Raw genomic sequence first — 13613 nt, 5'->3', positions numbered from 1 at the left:
GGCCAGGTCCTCCACTACCCAGATAGAATTTTAAGATGAAGTGCAGAGTTGTGTGAGCTTCAGACCTTCATGTGAGCAATATCAACTACACCTTCTTTCAGTGCTTTTAATGTGTACTCTGAACTTAAACAAGCTCTATTTATCTTCTTTTTTCTTTTCTGATTTCTCAGACACAAAAGGGATGAATATCATGAATATCAGTATTAAAAAAACCAAAGCTTCAGTCAGCTCCAGCTGAATGGTATGAATGTGATCACAGTCCAGAACTGAGCATATAGTTTATCTATTCGCTCAATGGAGTTGGTCTCCCCCATCATGTCTCAACCCTTCCAAGCTCATTTCTCAGCCCGAAATGTCCAATTCCACCAGTTTCAGACAAAATAGGAGTTTCTCCTTCCTCTGTTTGTCTCCCTCTGTCTCGTTCTCTCTCTTCCTTTTGGCTCATCTTCTATCTTTCCAGACTTTGAAGGGAGTTTCAGAATCCTAATACAAGACAGGTCCCTACCACAACAAAGGAGGCAGCTTTGAGTTTGAATAAACACTTTCAATCCTTTTTCTGCCAGTCTGTACCCCACTCCCTTTTCCCTCTCTGTTATTTCTCTCTTGGCCCATGGTGAAGTATGAGCACTTGTTATGCGTTCTCCATGGTAGCCTTTCTTCTGGAATAGATTAGCAGGGCAGGGAGGAAGGGTAATCAGTGGCAAAGTGAAGGCGGCATAGAGAGAAGAAGGTGTAAAAGCGAGAGGAGTGTGAAAAAAGGGATAGAGGGAGAGAGCGATGGAAAAAGGAAGCAAGTGGCTCAGTAATAGGGGGAAAAGGTGGATTGTAGATGAAGGAGGGAGAGTGGAGTGAAAGATGAGGAGACAATAGAATACAAAACATTTGGCTCATACCAGCCTTTTCTTTAGAAATTCAGCTCTGATAAATATCATCACTGAAGACTGTTCTCTCAAAACATCCTCTATATACCAAGCAGGTTTTTAAAATTTTCACAAGGCCATTACACCCTATTTGCCATGCCATTACATACAATGCATTGCAATCTCTAGACTCTTTCCTCGTTCTATGGCGTATTAACCCACACTCAGTCACTTCCCCACTCGCATTTGCAATGTATAACATCATGAGCTGTCATCACTCCACTCCCATTCCCTCATCTCTTCCCCCGCTCCTTTTCCCTCTCTCTGGTGTGAGCTGGCTGAGTTAAAACCACAGGTCTCCTCTCTCTGTTTTGGCGAGAGCACATGACCACAGCCACTGAACTGCAAGTACGTAAATGGACATTCTCTGAGTCCTTTATGCAGAGTGCAGATGAATTTGTTTTAGTCTGCCGACCACAGGTCTCTTGTAAGCTCACACATATTCACATACTCGTGCATAAACTCTTCATATATGCACACAATACAGTAGTAGTGGTTTGTCATTATCATTGTGCTTTGATAGTTGTCAATCAGTAGTGCTTCATCCATTGAAATTAACCTATCTATCTGACTTAGTCTACTATATGTATTTGTATATGGTTTAGGCAAAGTAGAGAAAAATAATTATAATAAAAAACATTAGTAACCTACTGCCTAAACAACTTTCGAACTCTTTCTGCATGGGATAAGTAACAAGAGGAAAAATGATGTGACTGTGTTTGAATTGCTAATAGGTAGAACTGTTCCTTTGAGCTTTGTGGAAAAAGAGTTTAACATTCAGGCTGGGCTGTCCACACAGGCTGCCCGAATTCCTCAAATCTGTCAGCCATGCCGGCCAGCTGTCAGTCACCTCTAATTTGCTGCTACATAATTGACCTTATGGCTGCTGGCAAATGCACGCACGAATACACAGAAAAATCTTTAGTCTTGTGAGGAGCAGTTTTGTACTTTTCAGATTTCGGAATGTAGGGTTGCATTATCGTCACATTTTGCAAGAGCTGTGAGGGTGCCAGGTGCTTTAGCAAACATGCTATTCTTCAATCATGTCTTCATATTTTGGGGAACTGATGTTTTAACCCAGCACAGTTTTTGCTACCATTTGAGCAACAATATTGACTCAGAAGGATTAACTGCTCTAAATGGCCCTAAAGGGAATGAAAGAATGAAAGGAGAGATGGATCAACACCACAGGAACAGGTGCATTTCACATAAAAGGAATATTCTGGGTTGAATACAAGTCAAGCTCAATCAACAGAATTTGTGGCATATTGTTGAATGCCACAAAAACATTTTTGAAAATTGCTACTACAGTAAGCCACTTACACTGGAAGTGAATGGGTCCAGTCACGAAAATACTCACTGTTTCAAAAGTAGTCACAAGACTCTACACATTACACATGTTAACATGATTTAAGTGTGATAAAATAACTTTAACCTTATCTGTGTAAAGTTATATCCAACATTACAATTTACAAACCTGTTAATCTGGATTTTGGACATACTGTGGCAAGAGAAATATGTGAACCCTTTGGAATTAGCTGGTTTTCTGCATTAATTGGTCATGAAATGTGATCTCATCTTAATAAAGTCACAAATATAGACAATACAATGTGTTTAAGAACACACAAAAAAACGATTATAATCGTTCATGTCTTTATTGAACACATCCCATTAAACATTCAAAGTTCTGTGGAAAAAGTACGTGATTTAAGAGGATTTAATAACTGGTTTATACTCCTTTGGCAGCAATAACCTCAACCAAGCATTTCCGGTAGCTGCAAATTAGACCTGCAGAACGTTCAGAAGGAATTTTGGACCATTCTTCCTTTCAGAACTGCTTCAGCTCAGTCATTCCACAGCATCTCCATTGGATTAAAGTCTGGGCTCTGACTGGGCCACTCCAAAATGTGTATTTTCTTTTTTTGAAGCCATTCGATTAACTTCGATGTTTAGGGTCATTGTGCACCACCCAACTTTGACTGAGCTTCAGCTGGCATACAGCCATCCTGACATTATCCTGTAGGATATCTTGGTAATCTTCATTCATTTTTCCCTCGATGATGGCAAGCGATCCAGGCCCAAAAGCAGCAAAGCAACCCCAAACCGTGATGCTCCCTACACTGTACTTCACTGTTGGGATGATGTTTTCATGTTGGTATGCAGTGCCCTTTATATGCCAAATGTAGTGCTGTGTGATCTTCCCAAACAATTCAACCTTAGATTCATCAGTCCACAAAAAGTTTTCCCAGTAGCATTGTGGAGTGTTAAGGTGGTATTTGGCAAATTTCAGACATGCAACAATAGTTTTGTTGGGAAGCAGCAGCTTCCTTCAGTGTGTCCTGCCATGGACACCATGCCTGTTAAATGTTTTCCGTATAACTCATGAACAGAGATGTTAAGCAGTTACAATGATTCCTTCAAGTTTTTAGCTGTCACTCTAGGGTTATTTTTACCTCACTGAGCAGTCTACGGTGTGCCCTTTGAGTCATCTCGGCTGGATAGCCACTTCTAGGGACAGTAGCCACAGTACTTAATTGTCTCCATTTACAGACAATTTGTCTAATTGTGGACAGATAAATATCTAAGCTCATCAAAATAACCATTTCCAGATTTATGCAAAGCAACATTTCTTGATCGTAGGTCTTCTGAGATCTCTTTTTGCAAGGCATAGTCCAGTTTAGCAGATGCGTCTTGTGAATATCAAACTCAAAATGTTTGAGTGGTTTTTATAAGTCAAAGTATCTCTAACCCACACCTCCAATCTCATTACATTAATAGGGTGGCAGGTGTGCCAACTCCTGACTCTAATTAGCTTTTGTTGATGTCATTTGCCTAGGGGGTTGACATATTTTTTCCATACTTTTTTGAATGATGTATTTAATGTGTATAAGAATAATAAAATAATTTGTATGTTTTTCGTTATTGTGACTGTGATGAAGATAAAACCAGATTTTGAGACACATTTATACATAAATGCAGGTAATTCCAAAGGGTTCACATATTGTTTTCTTGGCACTTTTAATTTTACACATATAGGCTAATAAGCCATTTTATGAGACTAAAATCATGTTAACACGTTTAAAGTGCCTATAGTAATGAAACAATGTGTGTTTTAGCATGTTTGGACTGGCCCCATTGACTTCCATTATAAGTGCTTAATGGAAGTTTGCAGTTTTATAACATTTTTTTTACATAAAAAGGGGTGTGAAAATAATGTTTTAACGTAATCAATATTGTGCTACAAATGCTGTTAACTGAGCTTGGAGGAATATTCCAGATTCAATGTAAATTAAGCTCAGTCGACAGCTCTGTGGCATAATGTTGATTACCAGAAAAATTATTTTGACTTGTCCCTCCTTATTTTAAAAAGGCTTTATTCTGGGTTTCAGTGTGGCACTTACAATAGAAGTGAATGGGGCCAATCCATAAATGTTAAAATACTCACTATTTCAAAAGTATAGACACATGATTTTGATGTGATAAAATCACATACTAATCGCTAATAACTGTGCAAAGTTATATCCAGGTTTACAATTTAGTTGCCATGACAACGTAATGTGTTAACCATGTAATCGCTGTAGTCTGCCGTAAAAGCAACATAATCACATTAGAATCGGCATGTTGTTTCCTGGAGTTCAGTACCCTAAGATCGGCCACATCATGCCGGCTCACTGACAAGCGCCATCTAGGGTAAAAAGGGGCTAAATGCCTCTAGGGGTAAAAGGCACTTTTGATTTTACTTTCTTCTTTTATTTTTCTCAACACCTGTTGAACACTGCAAAATAGTCCTGATCCATGAGATCATTGCCTGCAATGTAAAAAGTTTGATTTAGAGGTAATTTTATCTAATATTGAAATTAGATTACACTAACATTTTTTAAATGCTGAAAATGTATGTAGCTAATGAGAATCCCTGAAACTATCACGTTTATATAGAGATAAAATATTTATTTGTCATTTTCAGTTTTGTTGAAGCTGATTAAATCAAAAGTTTTTTTAATAAGATGATTTCAATTAATAAGTGCTTTTATAAAATTAGCTTCACATTTCTGCCTTAAAACCCCCCAAAATTGGCCCCATTCACTTCCATTGTAAGTGCCTCAAAGTAACCTCAAAAAACCTAAACCTAAAAAAAAAAAATATGGGGGACGAGTCAAAATTATTTTTTATCGTAATCAACATTATGGCACACATGCTGTCAACAGAGCTTAACTTGTACTGAACTCAGAAGATTCATTTGAAAAAAAATTTACTCCAAGAACTGAAAGCCTTAAACTGAGCACTTTTGAAAAATAACGTGAAAACCACAGTTCACAATTCTGACATTCAGTACATGGCACATTGGTTTGATTAACATACATGGTTAGCCGTTTACACAACCAGGCATCAAGGTGCAATTCACTTCTGTTAGAAATTTACTACATAACAATATAACCACCTGCACAACAGAAAACAAGACTGCATGGAACATTTTATTTAAAACAGCTTTCATGTTTTCTATCAAGAATGTGCTTTAATAAAGAATGAGTGTAAGAGTGTTGCATTTTATGCAGGTAGAACAGTTGTTGTGAAAGACTAGATAATGAAATATAATGCATTTGACAGATGTTGGGAGTACACTCTCACACACAGTGAACCCTATCAAGGTCAAATGTACCAGTGTGCATTTGTCAGTCTGTGGTGATTTCCTTAGGGTTATTGTAATAAACCTCTCCACCTGCACACAGGCATTCACTGTAACATGAAAATTTACTTCTTACTGTCATAATTTCTCACACCGTTGTCCTCCTCCACATTTTATGTTGACTATAGAGAGAAACTATTTCAAATTGGTTAACAATGTTCAAAGAGAATTTTTGTCTGTTGTTGAAAAAGATTAACAGATGTGAGATAAAAGCAAGGTTTCTGGGAACACCACGCATGTGTTATCCTGATTTACAATAGATCACAAATGCATCAAGTGGGAATTTGTGACATTAGAGGATTAGAGAATCCACACGGTTTAATCTGTAATTAAATTTAACATCAGGATTGTGTATCAATTTCTCATATTAAATGCACTCATGTTAAGATTTAAGTATTTAAGTAGTCAAGATTAAGCATAAAGAGTAAAACCTACTAAACTAACTGCCTTTTGATACTGACACAATAAACGGGACTGGATGGGCATGGTTAGGGTTTGAGTTTTATATAAGACTTCCCTGTTCATATAAGTTCCCTGTTTGTGGTTTGGGTTACACTACAACTTTAGTAATCATTTAGCGCTAAAACACTTTTGAGAACAAAATCTTATTTAGATGTAGGCTATTATTATATGTGGCTGTTTGACACGTGCCTCATCTGTTTTCACTTATAATGTTGCACTCAGGAGAACTGCCGATGCCCCCTTTGGACGTGTAGAGAACTTCTTGAGAAAAAAAATAAATAAATATATATATATATAAAAAAAGCCTTTTTTTTTGTGCCCAAATACTTTCAAGTTTTGTCATTGTTAACACGACAGTGATAAACTAGGCTTACTCTTAGATATTTACATATTTGGACTAATTCACATATTTCCATCTGTAACAGTGACGTGCAGTAGGCTAATTCTGTCGGTGTTCTGATGGTAACCGCCCTATCTGCTCTTCAGGGGTTTGTGTTTTGATGTGCTGCTGATGTTATGACACTGGTAATGTTTTACCATTACAGGTGAGTTGCTTCTTCGTAGATGCAAACTAGGGGGTTGAGTAGCCCTGAGCATATAACTGAATGCCAAGGGGACATTCACACCGAGCTCGTCAGTCTGCGCTGTTTTTTCCCCCTAAATATTTTTGGATTTGCAATTTAACCTAACGAAAGTAGCAAACAGAACAGAAAGTGTATTTAAGGGGCTTTTACACAGGACGCGTTTTCTGCTTCCGTATGCGCTGATTTGTAATTGTTTTTCTCTGTAAACATGTACTTGGATAAAGACGGCGTCTTTACCGTTGCACCGCCTATCGCGTTTTAAAGACGCTTTGTCAAGTTAAAAGAACGTCGAGACACCTGCGTTCTAATTTTGCAAAAACGGTTCTGTGTGAACGGCCCCTGAGCAGTGTAGCTACTGGATGAGCTCGCTAGGGTGTGACAGGTTTCCTCAGCAGCCACTCCATAAATATCAGTCTGTGGGAATCCTTCAGTTGACACAGCTGAGAAGCAGGTGTTATTCAGTCTGCTAATGTCTTTCCCACTCCTCCCCCGTCCCTGGTTCTCTCAATCCTCATTATTTTCTCTACCCATGTCTATAGTTTACTGTGTATGTGTGCGGGTAGAGCATCTGTTAGTGTGTGTGTGTGTGTGAGAGAGAGAGAGAGAGAGAGAACAAAATGTATCATGCCACAAACTTCACATACCTTGGTTTGAAATTCAGTGCAAACGGAAACCTCATCTTGGCCGTGAATTAACTGAAAGCGAAAGCAAGAAGGGCTTTCTATGCCATTAAAAAAATCTATCCAATTTGAAATACCAATTCGAATTTGGCTCAAAATATTCCAATCAGTCATAGAACCTATTGCACTATATGGCAGCGAAGTTTGGGGTCCTCTCCTAAATCACAAATTTGTCAAATGGGACAAAAATCCAATTGAAGCCCTGCATAGCCTACAGAGTTTTGTAAAAGCATTCTTAGGGTACAGAGAAACAAACCTATTAATGCATGCAGGGCAGAATTAGGCCAATACCCTCTTTTAATCCACATTGAGAAAAGAGCCATTTCCATTAATTTCAGTAATTCAACTTAAAAGGTGAAACTAATATATTATATAGACTCATTACAAGCAAAGTAAGATATTTCAAGCCTTTATTTGATATAATTTTGATGATTATGGCTTACAGCTTATGAAAACCCCAAATTCAGAATCTCAGAAAATTAGAATATTGTGCAAAGGTTCAGTATTGTAGGCTCAAAGTGTCACACTCTAATCAGCTAAACACCTGCAAAGGGTTCCTGAGCCTTTAAATGGTCTCTCAGTCTGGTTCAGTTGAATTCACAATCATGGGGAAGACTGCTGACCTGACAGTTGTGCAGAAAACCATCATTGACACCCTCCACAAGGAGGGAAAGCCTCAAAAGGTAATTGCAAAAGAAGTTGGATGTTCTCAAAGTGCTGTATCAAAGCACATTAATAGAAAGTTAAGTGGAAGGGAAAAGTGTGGAAGAAAAAGGTGCACAAGCAGCAGGGATGACCGTAGCCTGGAGAGGATTGTCAGGAAAAGGCCATTCAAATGTGTGGGGAGCTTCACAAGGAGTGGACTGAGGCTGGAGTTACTGCATCAAGAGCCACCACACACAGACGGGTCCTGGACATGGGCTTCTAATGTCAAACGTCTTACCTGGGCTAAAGAAAAAAGAACTGGTCTGTTGCTCAGTGGTCCAAAGTCCTCTTTTCTGATGAGAGCAAATTTTGCATCTCATTTGGAAACCAAGGTCCCAGAGTCTGTAGGAAGAATGGAGAGGCACACAATCCAAGATGCTTGAAGTCCAGTGTGAAGTTTCCACAGTCTGTGTTGGTTTGGGGAGCCATGTCATCGGCTGGTGTTGGTCCACTGTGCTTTATTAAGTCCAGAGTCAACGCAGCCGTCTACCGGGACATTTTAGAGCACTTCATGCTTCCTTCAGCAGACAAGCTTTATGGAGATGCTGACTTCATTTTCCAGCAGGATTGGCACCTGCCCACACTGCCAAAAGTACCAAAACCTGGTTCAATGACCATGGTATTACTGTGCTTGATTGGCCAGCAAACTCGCCTGACCTGAACCCCATAGAGAATCTATGGGGCATTGCTAAGAGAAAGATGAGAGACATGAGACCAAACAATGCAGAAGAGCTGAAGGCCGCTATTGAAGCATCTTGGTCTTCCATAACACCTCAGCAGTGCCACAGGCTGATAGCATCCATGCCACGCCGCATTGAGGCAGTAATTAATGCAAAAGGGGCCCAAACCAAGTACTGAGTACATATGCATGATTATACTTTTCAGAGGGCCGACATTTCTGTATTTAAAATTTTTTTTTATTGATTTCATGTAATATTCTAATTTTCTGAGATTCTGAATTTGGGGTTTTCATAAGCTGTAAGCCATAATCATAAAAATTATATCAAATAAAGGCTTGAAATATCTTACTTTGCTTGTAATGAGTCTATATAATATATTAGTTTCACCTTTTAAGTTGAATTACTGAAATTAATGAACTATTGCACGATATTCTAATTTTTCGAGTTTCACCTGTACATGGTTAATTTTATTAATTTCTTCCCTGTTTTTCCACACTTGTTCAATACAGAATTGGTTCTACTTTGTACATTTTTTATGCACATATAAATGCTTTGGCAATACAATGTACAATTTGTCATGCCAATAAAGCTCATTTGAATTTAATTGAATTTTGAGAGAGAGAGAGAGAGAGAGAGAGAGAGAGAGAGAGAGAGAGAGAGAGAGACAGAGAGACAGAGAGACAGAGAGAGATGAAAACGTATGTTCTTCTTCTGATTGGCCTCCACTGACCCGCAGGAATCACAGGGTAATTAGCTGAAGACTGCCTCCACCCCGTGGCGGTCCACGAAGGTGCAATTAGTCTACATATGCAGTTAGGACCATATTGAGTGCTCCAGTTTTTTTTTCTCCAGTTTATGCATTTATTACGCTTGCACGGCAGCAGTGTATTGACCTTCTTCTTTCTTTTTCACGATTTTCTATCATTAATTCAGCTTGAACTGCTTAATGAACAGACGCCAAACGTGTTAAGTTTAGAAGTCTGAGGCCACATTATTCCGGATTTGAAAACTGCATATTTGTTTTCGAAACGCATCCATACTGCCGTTCGTTCAGTGTACAGTCAGAAACGCATTTGTCCTCGTGATCCAACGCCGGACAGCAATTCTGAGTTAACTTCCCGTCGCCTTTTTAGGAATGCAAGTGTACAAAGTAACATTTATCTTTAACAACGCTATCAAAGTGAACAGCGGGCACAACAAGGCCGCCATCTTTATTTTTTTGGGTTGAATGGATCGCATGACTGTATCACATGACAACAAATACGTCATCACTTTTAGATATCTCTGTTTTCCCAGTCCACATTACAACGTGAAGATGGCATTGTTCAAATGTATCCACTTGTAGGAGCGGTTTCGAAAACTAGATTTTCGATGTCATAACACGCCATCTCAGTGTAGACGGAAGGCCACAATGTTTTGGCACTACATCTTATTTCAACACATTAATTGAAAAGGCTATGCACCTCTTAATCTTGACATTTCATCTGAACATCAAAAGCACAAAAAAAATAATGATTTCAACTTGTCCCCCCTTTAAAAAAAAGCAACAATAAAGGTTACAGTGAAGCACTTACAATGGAAGTGAAAGGGGCCAATTTTTGGAGGGTTTAAAGGCAGACATGTGAAGCTTTTTATTTTATAAAATCACTTGTATTAATTCTTCTGTTAAAACTTGTGTCATTTTTACAGTCATTTTAGGGTTTGTTGACATTACATCATCATGGCAAGTTGTAAAACTGTCATTAAATTTACATAGAAAAGTTAATAAGTGATTTTATCACACTAAAATCATGTTAACATGCATATTGTTTATGTCTTGTGGCTAAACAGTTGGTATTTTAACGTTTACGGGTTGGCCCCATTAACTTCCATTGTAAGTGCCTTACTGGAACCCAGATTTTTGCCTTTTTTTTTTTTTAAACAAAAGAGGGAATGAGATGAGTTGAAATACATGTTTGGAGTAATTAACATTTTTGCTATAAATGCTGTTAACTGAGCTTGTATTGAACCTGGAATATTCCTTTAAGAATTATATCAGATGTATATTATACATTCTTTCTTGCATTCTTTTTACTCAATGAGCAAATATTTCTGTTTATTTCAACCTATTAATATGTTGGATGATGATTATCGTGTACATGCTAAACATTTATCTAAATATGTTTCAATTTAAAAGCTTTTATTTCATATCTGTTGCACATTGTTCTTAGCGGGGCATCTTCCCCCATCTTCCCCCCTTTTATGAAATGTGATAATTTTCCACAATTTGGAAATCTCTCATTAAGGTAAGAATATTCACCATTCAAAATTTAGCTGAGTGTGTAAACATGATAGGAAGCTGTTGTGTGTAACAGAAGCAAGTAATTGTTGCGTTTTATATGGAAACGATGTCCAGCGACGTCATTGGCTGTAGTGAAAGTGCTAGGAGTTCAAACGAGTGCAGTTGCACGATATCATACATTTAACCAAATTTTAAAAAGTCGTACGAAACCTGACGATTTCACTGTGAGAGTGTGTTGCAAAACTTCAACACTTATTTGGCTGCCTTGCAATCGCTGGTATTTTCTTCTGGAAGAGCAAATGCATGTTTTGCTAGGCCTACTATTTTGTGACAGCTGATTTTATTATCATAAGTAACTTGATAATAAAATCAGCTGTCACAAAATAGCCGATTGCGTATCAGGCCTATGTCTGTGTGTCATATATAGGTCTATTTATTAAATGGTCACACTTTGTTCTGAAGCCCCACACTTGCGGGATTATACCAGTGGCCTGATTGTGTAGTAGCCTGATTGTAGGTCAATCCGCGTTTATGGAGTTCACCGAAGGTTAATGTAGGCTGCAGACTAATTTAAAATCGTTAAACCACTCTGGTAAAATCAATTCAGAGATTGAAGTCAATGAGCTTTTAATTAATGTCTGAACGTCCACGTGAAACCCTAAAATTATTGAGGACATTTCCAATGCTATTTTATCCCTCGTTACACTGCTAATTGTTATCTCATTGTAAAAAATAAAATGTTTACTCAACTTAAACAGATTTTTTTTACTATTCTTACTAGTTTTAATTAAGTTGCTGTAACTCATTAAACCCTAAAGTTGTCATTAATAGCCTATAAACATTTAAATGGTCCTAATTAAACAGGTCTTGACGTCACATTTTGGTGTCATAACTCAAATACATAAATTTTGGTTGGAGTACTACTAATTAATGTGGAATTAATTAATGTATTAATACATGATTAATACATGAATTTATAATTAATGTTTGGTCAAGACAAGGGAATTTATGTACAAATATAATTATTGTTACAGGAAAAGCTGTTTACACATTCGTGCGCCACAAAAGTGTCCTCTTTTTGCCATTAATGAGAGTAAAAGAGTAAATGTGTTTGTTCGGCGGGTCGATTTAAGTTGCTTTATTTCCGATTCGGCTCTATGCCATTTAGTATGCACTTAATGTAATGGAAAGCAGGAAAATATCATGGGAACCGTGTAGTCTGCTTCTCAACCAATCGCGAGCGGCGGGATTATGCCTCACAAAACCTTTTAATACCACTGTTCGCTAATGATCCGGACCCGCGGCCCTTTAATCCCCACTACATTAATTAAAAAGAGCACGAGCCCTTGCAAGATCATGCCATCTGCTGCGGTTTCATTCCACAGGCAGTTTGAGTTTGGTGCTTATTTAAAACACGGAATTTCTTTTCTTGTTATAAAGCAGGCTGGGGGAGTGGAATGAGTAGCTAAAAGATAAGATTGTGTTCCAATTTACACAAGGAAGAAACCCCAAGGCTATTTTAAAGCACGTTTAAACTCGTTGTCTATTCAGCTTCATTCTCACGGATTTCTGCTCTTCCATACACAGATTTATTATGGTAAATAACAAAGGTATAGCTCACCCTAAAATAAAATTCTCTCATAATTAACGCACCCTCATGCCATCACAGATGTGTATGACTTCTCTACTTCTGCAGAGCACAAATAAATATTTTTAGAAGAATATTTCAGCTCTGTAGGTCCAATGCAAATAAATTATGATCAGAACTTTGAATCCTCAAAAATCAAATAGAGGCAGCATGAAATTAATCCATACGACTCTAGTGGTTTTCATGTCTTCTGAAGTGATATGATAAGTGTGAGTGAGAAACAGATAAATATTTAAGTGCTTATTTTCTATAAATCTCCACCTTTATGCAACATGCATGAAGAATGCGAATTACCAAAAAACTAAAGAAGAAGAATGTAGAAGTGAAATTGAAAGTGTATATTTATGGTAAAAAAAAAAGTAATAAAAATATTTAAATATCTCTTTCTCACCTCCACCTATTGTATCGTTATACGGTGGACATGGATTTAAACACTGGAGTCTCCTGAATAACTTTTATGCTGATTTATGTGATGTTTGGAGATTCAAAATTCTGGTCATCTTTCACTTGTATTATATGGACCTACAGAGCTGAGATAGTCTTCTAAAAATCTTCATTTGTGTTCTGCAGAAGAAAAAGTCCTACACATTTGGGATGGCATGAGGGTGAGTAAATGAGAGAATTTTCATTTTTGGGTGAACTATCACTTTAATATGAAGCTAATCTAAATATTAAAAGTATTTTTTTTATTGTCCAATATTATTTAAGAGTTTATTGTTAGTGCATGGCTTTCTCACTTCGTTTTGCTTGTAATGCATTGTCTTTTTGGTAGAATAGGTTAATTTTGTTTGATGCTTTTTTTTTAGCATTTAAACACATTTGACGTAGTGTTTGGAGTTAAAATTGGCATTTTAAAGCCAACATACACCTCCACCCCCCTCTTTCTCACTCATCCAAACACACGCACACTCCCTCTCTCTTGCGCACGTGCCATTGGTCAAATGCGCGCGTTCTAACGTTAAAGTAATA

Source organism: Xyrauchen texanus, chromosome 44, assembly GCF_025860055.1.
Source record: "Xyrauchen texanus isolate HMW12.3.18 chromosome 44, RBS_HiC_50CHRs, whole genome shotgun sequence".
Taxonomy (NCBI): Eukaryota; Metazoa; Chordata; class Actinopteri; order Cypriniformes; family Catostomidae; genus Xyrauchen; species Xyrauchen texanus.
The sequence above is the reverse complement of the archived record's forward strand: the minus strand, read 5'-3'. Positions refer to the sequence as shown.